The following is a 10614-nucleotide window of genomic DNA, read 5'->3' as shown; positions in this document are numbered from 1 at the left end:
CAAGATGCTGTGGAATCCCAGGTTGAAATGCAGACCATGACAAATGAAAATAACTGCATTTCCAAGAATGACATCGCACTGATGGGAGTGTAGAAGAAAGGAGGTGATGTAAATGTTTTGGAAATAACATGTTGACTGTAAGAACAAAGACTAAAGAATTCTATACAAAACTTCTCTAACTGGTAAGTTTATCTCAGAAGTATAGGTTAGCAATTTTGAAACTATATGAACACTAGGACTGAACAAACAGGGATCAGCTTACCAGGGCCCCATGGGCCAAATCTAGCTCATTTTTGGATGGCCTACAAAGAACTTATTTTTTCACTTTTAAGAACTTTTTTTTCACTTTGAAAAAAATCAAAGGGAAAATAGTACTTCATGATACACCTGGCTCACTCATTTGGTAGAACACATATCTCTTACTCTCAGGTCATGAGTTCTAGCCCCACACTGGGCCTAGAGGTTACATAAAATTATATGAAATTCAAAGCTGAGGAGTTGTAGCAGTGACAGTGTGGCCCACAGATCCTAACCTATTTAATATCTGTTCCCTTATGGTAAACATTTGTTGACCCTTGTGGTAGATAATGAGGTCCAGGTTTCTCACTGTTGGAGAAAGAAGTTATAAATCAGTAAAGAGGGAAGACCAGAATCAAGCTTGTCGTGCTGGATTAGAGTCAGAGTCATCACTATGAACTCATGTTTACTTTAATAAACATATGAACAGAAAGGTAGGAATGTGTGTATACATGGGTTAGTATAGCTACATATATTTTCTATCTCTGTCCATTGTTTCAAGTGATCCTATCTCTCATTTCAACTGTCTGTATTAAATATAAAATATGTTTGACTAAGCTGAAAAATTCCATTAATAAACTAAGCACAAAAATGCTATTAGACCTTTTTTTCAAAAGCAGATCATTTTTAAAAGATATATTTATTTTATAGTGAGAGAAATAACACAAGTGGCAGAGGGAGAGGAAGAGGGAGAGAAAGAGAGAATCCACAAGCAGACTCCTGCTGAGAGCACAGAGCCTGATGCCAGGCTGGATCCCACAAACTGAGACTATGACCTGAACAGAAACCAGGAGTCAGATGCTTAACTGACTGAGCCCCCCAGGTGTCCCTCAAAGGCAAGTCTCTAAAGATTGTGTGAAAAGCAGAATCTGGACACTGAAATCGAACTAAGCCTAATCTAAGAAAGAATAGTTTTACATAACATATTTCAAAAATCTGGAAAATAATTACCACCTCTAGTAAAGTGCTTGGCAGCTTTCCATAGACCTAAATGAGATTCACAGCTGCTGCAACATTCTTTACCTTTCCATATCAATCCATCAGTCAGGATGGTAAAGATATTAACCAGAGGTTCTGTATTATTTGTTTGCTTATTCTTCTGTTGTGTCCTTTTGAACAGAGATTATTTAGTTACCCCTTCCTCCCCTACAAATATTCTGAAGTTGAGAGAAATCTTTGAATTTGTTTCCTTGCAGAAACAAATCTTGCAGAAAGCAAAATGTAGAACTTTTATACATCCTTGTAAACTACGTATTTTTCCAAACAGTGAACATATGTGAAAAGGACAGTCAAGGAAGAGAAAATATGTGCAAAACAATACAAAACCTAATATGTCAACATGGCCATCCATCCATCTATCACCTCTCCACTTCTCCCATGAACTTACCCCCAAGCAGAAAATTTTTCTCCTCTCTAAACCTCTCTACTTTGACTTTTTTGATGTACAGAAATTATCCCTCCCATGAGTATGTGAGCTCCCTGGAAGGCAAATTAATTCTTGGACATATCTGCAGAGAAGCAAAATGCTGTTCATTTGTTGAATGAACAACATTTTGCATAAATAGTGGAGATAGTATATGTCTGTGTGACTCATCACAGAACATTAAAATAAAACATTTCCTAGGATTATGATTCTCCTTCTTAATATATGCTTTTCACATATATTTACCTATATTCAGTGGGAGGTAGGGACCAGGAACCCTGTCTTCAGAGGCCAAATCTCTTTGCAGGAGTTCCTTGACTAATCAGAATTTCAAAGAACACCTACAAAGCTTCTACTCTTTGTTCTCTTCTCCTGAGGTGTTTTAAAAGTTTACAGTTCTCCTTTATGCCTCCCCCCTCACCAATAACTCTTAGATTATATCAGAAGACAGTAGAGTTTTTATTTTTACACATTTATTTATTTATTTCCTTCCTTCCTTCCATACTTTGGTTTACCCTCACAGAAGAAAAAGGAAAAAAAAATCTTAATGATAGCCAGTAGAGGTAGCAGCAAATGCATAATGGAATTCTTGATCAATTTTATTAGTTTACTCATTCAGTAAGTATTTGTTGATTTCTACTCTATGGTAGCTGCTATGGGGAATCAAATAACAAAATAGACCTAGTCTCTGCCCTTAAAAGATTTATGACCTATGGGGAGGAATAAGTTTTCCTCAAGGCTCTTAGGGTCTTTCGATGTGTCTGAAAATTAAACTGACAATTGACAGATTAAAAGGAGAATGGCATACGTGTTTACTTAATATAACTTCTGTGTGACAGGCAAACCTTCCATAAGGTAATGAAGACCCAAAGAAACAGACCTGTGTATTTTTTGGCAGGTTTTGATGAGGAGAGGTTAGTCATGGAGGACTGTGAAAGGTTAAGGAGTATGCAAGAATTAGCAGGAAACTTAGTAATGTCTGTTTGTTAGGATTTTTCTTGGCATCTCTTTGTCTTTAGTGATAGGGATGCTTCTTTCCTCTGGGTATGAGAAAGGCACCTCTCACATGAAGATTTTGTGATCTGTTTCAGAGAAGAAGTACGAAGGGGAAGTTCATAGTGAGCTCCTGTTCCTGTCCATAGTGAGGTTCCTGCTTCTGCTGTTTTCTCAAACTTCTTCAGCTTAAAATATTCAGTATGCCAAGGTGCTGTATTCTGAAGTAGCATGTTGTGAAACTCAAAACCGATTTTCATAGTGTTAAATTGAAAAGTACATATAATACTAATATGAAATACTTCATTTCAGCAAGTTTTATCGAAATGAATATAGTCAACAAAATTCCTTTGGGCCAAATGTGTAAATATATCACTACCATTAACAAACACATCATTAACCAAATACCTCACCATCTTTTCATCCCCCAAAATAGTAGGAAAAGGTAAAAAGCTTCAGAATTATACTTTACCAAGAAATGTCCGAAGTAATCATTGTAATAAAACTCAGCATTCCCAAGCCAAATCATCCTTACTGTAAATAGGTGATTAGGTAATATAGCAGGAGAGAAATTCGGACTCACTCTGTCATTAAAAACAATGAAAAAATCTAAAGTTTAAAATCCTTAAAAGTAACAAAGAACTGACATGTCAGAAATTTGTGAGGCCAGATCTAAGTAAGATCAAATCAGAGGGCTAGGAGAGCACTGACGTTTTCCATTGCTTTGAGGACATTCCATATTTTTTAGGGCTTGGGGAAAGAAAATAAATCCTAGCATCTGCCCAAGTGTAAAATTCTGATGAGACACCTCTATTCCTTAAATTAGTAACCTCAAAAGCTATACCATCACATGTTTAATAAAGGCTGAATGAGAAGTATATCTGTCCCAGTCCTTTGACTCCAGAGTACTGGTGCTGAATAAAGTACATAAAACGTTTCCAAAAATTGTAAGCACGAGTCAGGTCTACAACCTACAACCTACATCATCTGGTTGGTCACAAAAGCTTCAAGGAAAGAATTTAGATTAATGTGGTTGAGGACTGATAATGTCATCCAGTATTGAGCAGAAGTAGATGCAAATCCTTTTTGTATGAATCATATTCATGCTAGACATCAAAGAGCTCATGTAAACAATTTTCCAAAAAGTGAGCAGCTGCTAATAAGTACAGAGATAAATAGAGCCAAGCACAAAAGAAACAAATTACAATCACTAAGTATCAGTAGAAAAATATAGACCCCAGAAATTTATGCCCCGTGCCAGCCATGACTTCAGATACTGAAGTTATCAGAAACAAATTTCAGAAACACTGTACAGCAGATGTTAATAAAAAACAACCTTGAAATAATTTGCAGGGTATGGGAACCTATAAAAAATGTATAAATATATTTAATGAAACTATATTAATTGAAAGTTAAATTTAAATGGATGGATTTATTAGCTAATTAAACCTAGGTGAATATAGAATTAGTGAAATTGTGGAGAAGTCAAAGGACATATTTCAGAAGGAATTAAAAAGACAAAAGAAATCGAAAATAAAAGAAGATTAGTGACATGAAAGATAAATTAAGAATTTTTAATCAAGGTTCAAAGAGTTGAGGAAAGATGATGAATTAGAGTTTATATTTAAAGAGGTAATGCTCTAAATTTTTCAGAATGATTTAAATTCAATAATCTACAGAATAAAAAAGACCAGTAAATTCCAAATATGATATATAAAAAGAAATACATTGTGTATCTGTAAGATGCCAAAATGACTAAAACTTTGAAAAAAATCCAGGTCCAGGTGCCTTTAATGGGGAGATGGAGCAAATAGTTAAAAAAGAAATAATTTTCATCTTACATGAACTCTTCCCAGTCAAATGAGGAAACATACTCCAAAGTTATTTTATGAAGCCAGTAAAACCTTGATATTGAATGGTGGCAGAATATGCCACCCCAAAATATTTCTCTTGGCATAAGAATTGCCTTGAGCTGATTATTTTGGGAAACAGCAAACACAGGAGAACCTCTGAAAACAGTGTAGAATTTATTCTTTTGTAGAGGACACTTACACGTGTAAGGGAAATCTCCATATGTAAGTGTATCGCCCTCTGTACCAGGAAAAGAAGGAGGGCTAAATCACAAGAAACAGGTATTTCTTTTGTCCTTCAGTGAAGATGGTATTTATGTCTGAGTTCTTTTTTATTATTTTTTTAAAAGATTTTATTTATTTATGACAGAGCGAGAGAGGAAACACAAGCACAGGGGAGCTGGAGAGGGAAAAGCAGGCTCCCCACCCCAGCATGGAGCCCAATATGGGGCTCGATCCCAGGATGCAGGGATCACGACCTGAGCTGAAGGCAGACGCTAAACGACTGAGCTACCCAGATGCCCCCTTTTTATTATTTTTTAGTTAACATATAATGTATTATTTGTTTCAGGGGTACAGGTCTGTGATTCATCAGTCTTACACAATGCCAGTGCTCACCACAACACATACCCTCCCCAATGTCCATCACCCAGCCACCCTATCACCCCCCAGCCCCTCCAGCAACCCTCAATTTGTTTCCTAAAATTAAAAGTCTCTTATGGTTTGTCTCCCTCTCTGGTTTCATCTTGTTTCATTTTTTCCTCTGCCTTGTTTCTTATATTCCACATGTCAGTGAGATCATATGATAATTGTTTTTCTCTGATTGACTGACTTCGCTTAGCATAATACCCTCTAGTTCCATCCACATCATTGCAAATGGCAAGATTTCAATTTTTTTGGCTGCATAATATTCCTTGGTATATTTATACCACATCTTCTTTATCCATTTATCTGTTGATGGACATCTGGGTGTTTTCCATAGTTTAGGTATTGTGGACATTGCTTTTATAAACATTGGGGTGCAGGTGCCCCTTCGGATCACTACATTTGTATCTTTGGGGTAAATACCTTAAGTGAATTCTAAGGCATTTCTGAGACTTACTCATTTTCCCCTGGGTGTTTCCCATGTATACATGAAGTATACATATTAATAAACTCCTCTTTGTTTTCCTCTTGCATCTCTGCCTTTCATTATAGGGTTTCCAGCTGAGAAGTTAGAATGGTAGAGAGAAAATTATTTTTTCCTCCCCTACAATATTCAAAGCCATTCAAAGACAATACAAGAAAAGATAAAGGTATATCTCACTCATGGGTATAGATGCAAATTTGCTAAACAAGATATTTAACCTGATACAGCAATATTTTAAAAGGATGATCCATCCTGCTATATTAGCACTATTCCAGGAGTACAAGGATGATAAAACAGAAAATCTATTTATGGCTTGCCTGGGTGGCTCAGTCCAGTAAGTATCTGCATTCAGTTCAGGTAATGAACCCAGGGTCCTGAAATTAAGCCCCATGCTGGGCTCAACTGCTTAGTGGGGAGCCTGCTTCTCCCCCTCCCTCTGCTTCTTCCCTCACTGGTATACACTCTGTCTCTTGCTCACTCCCTCTCTCTCAAATAAATAAAATCTTAAAAAAAAGAAAATCAATTTATGTAATCTACCACATGAACAGATAGATTAAAAAAGAGTTTCTCTCTCACACACATTTAAATATATTTACATAAATTCTGTTGTATCCTGAAAAGTCTATTCAGAAATGAAAATGAAGGGAAAACAGTTGTATCCTGCTATCATAAACATAATGTTGAGCTAAAGAAGACAGTCACAAAAAATTCTAATGATATGTTTTTATTCATTAAAAGGTTCAAAAACAAGACAAAATAAACTATATTGCATCAGAATGTATACTTAAGTTACAAAACTGTAAAGAAAATTAAGGAAATCATTATCACAAATGTCAAGGCCATGGTTTCTACTAGAGGAAAGGGAAAAGAATATGATGATTAAGAGCCACAGTGGGGTTCTTATGTGCAGATGTAGTTGTATTATTAAATGGGTGGTAAAAATGATAGAGCTCAGGTGTCCTGCTATTTTTACACTGGTGCTTAATAATATTTTTTAATCTCTGGATATGTTTTTTAGGAGCCATCCTAAACTTTGCTCTGTATAAATTATATTAGGTACTTGATGAACATCATCTCGTGTGGCACCTGGGTGGCTCATTTGGTTGAACATCTGTCTTCTGCTCAAATCACAAACCCAGGATCCTGCATTCAAGCCCTGCATTGGGCTCCCTACTCTGTGGGGAGCCTGCTTCTTCCTCGCCCTCTGATGCTGCTCCCCCTGCTTGTGCTCACTCTCTCTGTCAAATCAGTCAGTCAATCTTTAAAAAAATAAACATCATCTTGTAATTCCTTCTGAATACTTCATTTTACTCATAAGTTTTTTTTACTGTAGATGGGTTGACTGAAATCAGGATCAAAGGCATTATAGGAAATCCTGAAGCTTTATTGCAACACTGTCACAAACCCATGAACTGTTCCCCGCCTGACCCCCCCCGCCCCCGCCAGAAGAAGAATCTTCACAACATTCCTAGAATTACTTCTACTTGGCCAAATTGTTTCAAAATATCAAGAAGCCTTATCAATGATATAATCCTAATTCAGGCTTTGAAAATTAATATAATGGGCAAGGTGAAATTACTATTACTAGACCTCACCTGGGAGAACATGCGACTGTTGATCTTGGAGTCATGTGTTCAAGCCACACACTGGGCATAGAACTTGCTTAAAAAGAAGTGGGGGGTGCGAGTCACCCAGGTGGCAGTCAGTTAAGAGTCCCACTTTTGGTTTTGGTGCAGGTTGTGAGACTGAGCCCTGAGTGGGGCTCTATGCTCAGCAAGGAGTCTGCTTAAGACTGAACAAAATCAATGTACAGAAATCAGTGGCTTTCTTATACACTAACAATGAAAATACAGAAAGGGAAATTAGAGAATTGATTCCATTTACTATAGCACCAAGAACCATAAGATACCCAGGAATAAACCTAACCAAAGAGGGAAATTATCTGTACTCAAGGAACTGCAGAACACTCATGAAAGGAACTGAAGAAGACACAAAAAGATAGACAACCATTCCATGCTCATGGATCGGAACAATAAACATTGTTAAAATGTCTATACTGCCTAGAACACTCTATACTTTCAATGCCATTCCAATCAAAATTCCACCAGCATTTTTCAAAGAGCTGGAACAAACAATCCTTAAATTTGTATGGAACCAGAAGAGACCCCGAATTGCTAAGGAAATGTTGAAAAGGAAAAACAAAACTGGGGGCATCACATTGCCTGACTTCAACCTTTACTACAAGGCTGTGATCACCAGGACAGCATGGTACTGGCACAAAAACAGACATATAGACTAGTGGAACAGAGTAGAGAGCCCAGATGTGGACCCGCAACTTTATGGTCAACTAGTCTTCAACAAAGCAGGAAAAAATAGCCAGTGGAAAAAAGTCTCTTCAATAAATGGTGCTGGGAAAATTGGACAGCTATGTGTAGAAGAGTGAAACTCGGCTATTCTCTTACACCACACACAAAGACAAACTCAAAATGTATAAAAGACCTCAACGTGAGGCAGGAATCCACCAGAATCCTGGAGGAGAACATAGACAGTAACCTCTTCGACATCAGCCACAGCAACTTCTTTCAAGATATGTCTCCAAAGGCAAAGGAAACAAAAGTGAAAATGAACTTATGGGATTTCATCAAGATCAAAAGCTTCTGCACAGCAAAGGAAACAGTCAACAAAACAAAGAGGCAACCCACGGAATGGGAGAAGATATTCGCAAATGACAGTACAGACAAAGGGCTGATATCCAAAATCTATAAAGAATTCCTCAAACTCAACTCATACAAAACAGATAATTATGTCAAAAAAATGGGCAGAAGACATGTAGAGACACTTCTCCAATGAAGTCATACACATGGCTAACAAACACATGAAAAAATGTTCATCACCACTAGCCATCAGGGAGATTCAAATTAAAACCACATTGAGATACCACCTTACACCAGTTAGAATGGCCAAAATTAGCAAGACAGAAACAACGTATGTTGGAGAAGATGTGGAGAAAGGGGAACCCTCTTACATTGTTGGTATGAATGCAAGTTGGTGCAGCCACTTTGGAGAACAGTGTGGAGATTCCTTAAGAAATTAAATATAGAGCTACCTTATGACCCTGCAATTGCACTACTGGGTATTTACCCAAAGATACAGATGTAGTGAAAAGAAGGGCCATCTGTACCCCAATGTTTATTGCAGCAATGGCCACGGTCGCCAAACTGTGGAAAGAACCAAGATGCCCTTCAGCAGATGAATGGATAAAGAAGATATGGTCCATAAATACTATGGTGTATTATGCCTCCATCAGAAAGGATGAATACCCAACTTTTTTATCAATATGGACAGGACTGGAGGAGGTTATGCTGAGTGAAATAAATCAGGCAGAGGGAGTCAATTATCATATGGTTTCCCTTACTTGTGGAGCATAAGGAATAACATGGAGGACATGGGGAGATGGAGAGGAGAAGTGAGTTGGGGGAAATTGGCGGGGGAAACAAACCATGAGAGACTGTGGACTCTGATAAACAAACTAAGGCCTTGGAGGGGAGAGAGAGGGAGGCTGGGTGAGCCTGGTGGTGGGTATTATGGAGGGCATTTATTGCATGGAGAACTGGCTGTGGTGCATAAACAATGAATTCTGGAACACTGAAAAGAAACTTTTTTTTTTTAAGATTTTATTTATTTGACAGACAGAGATCACAAGTAGGCAGAGAGGCAGGCAGAGAGAGAGAAGGAAGCAGGCTCCCCACCGAGCAGAGAGTCCGATGCGGGGCTCGATCCCAGAACCCTGGGATCATGACCTGAGCCGAAGGCAGAGGCTTTAACCCACTGAGCCACCCAGGCGCCCCTGAAAAGAAATTTTAAAAAAGACTCTCCTTCTCCTTCTGCCCCTCCCCACCATTCTCTCTCAAATAAATAAGTAATCTTTAAAAAGGTGGGAAGAATGCCCAAATAAGAATCAACCATAGGTGAGTTATCTGTGATGGTAAAAGATGTTTCTTATGCTTTCAAGTTTTCTTTGTCCTGTCCAGAATATTAGAGGAAAACACAGATGACTCAGTTACTTTTTCTTGCCTCTCCACTTGCCTTCGCCTTTTCCTTTTGAATCCTTGATAGCATCTTTGTCCTGCTTAGGCATTTTGAAGCCACCCATTTCATCCTGTAGCACAGCCTCTTGCCACTAGGCCTGGAGCTTTATAATGCTATGTAATTCCAAGTCATCCCATTCTACTTCCTTCCTGGTCTTCTCCTGTTCTATATGATCTGTAATCATGACCTGTTTATATTCTCCTAGCATCTTTGCAAGGCCTTGAAGGTGTGCTAAGTCAAAGACCTTTGCAGCTTTGAGAGCTTCTAGTTCATTCTATTTCATCTCTATGTGCATATTGAATTTCTCCTTCCAGAAGCCTAGCTTTTCCAACAGTTTCTGCAGCTCCATTCTAAGGAACATTTCAATCTCCATATGAATCCAGTTCTTGTCTTTGGTATTCAGACTTAAGTTTCTCAGTCTCAGCCCTACAAGAGTTACTCTGTGTTGTTACATTTGTTCTGGCTCTGTGAACTATTTGGCTCAGGGTTTCCCTTCAGGCAGGAGTTCTCTGTGCTGGTTTTGGCCTTTATCTCCTGTATCTGGTCCTTGAGGTGAGTAATACGCTCATTCTGACTCTGTACTTCAAGTCGGCATTTTTTTTTTATATTAAGTAGCTGTTTTTGAAAAGATTTTTATCTGTTTTTTTTTTAAACCGCTGTTTTTTTTTTTCCCCCTTTTCCTCCATTTCTAGAGGCCAGAGAGTCCAAGATCAAGGCACCAGCTGATTTGCTGTCTGGTGAGGCTATCTTTCTGGTTCACAGTTTTCATGTTGCATCCTCACATGTATGGTTTTTATGTACCCTTAATTCTGTCACGCATCATTTTTTTTTCA

General features: G+C 38.0%; 1 pseudogene; it reads right to left on the bottom strand.

Annotated features, from left to right (window-relative positions):
• Positions 1-9752: 9752 nt before the first annotated feature.
• On the bottom strand, positions 9753-10408 carry LOC123935589 (annotated as a pseudogene).
• Between the last annotated feature and the right edge of the window lie 206 nt (positions 10409-10614).

The sequence above is a fragment of the Meles meles genome, chromosome X (assembly GCF_922984935.1).
Source record: "Meles meles chromosome X, mMelMel3.1 paternal haplotype, whole genome shotgun sequence".
Lineage (NCBI taxonomy): Eukaryota > Metazoa > Chordata > Mammalia > Carnivora > Mustelidae > Meles > Meles meles.
Note: the sequence above shows the minus strand (reverse complement) of the source record. Positions and strands in the feature narration are given on the sequence as shown.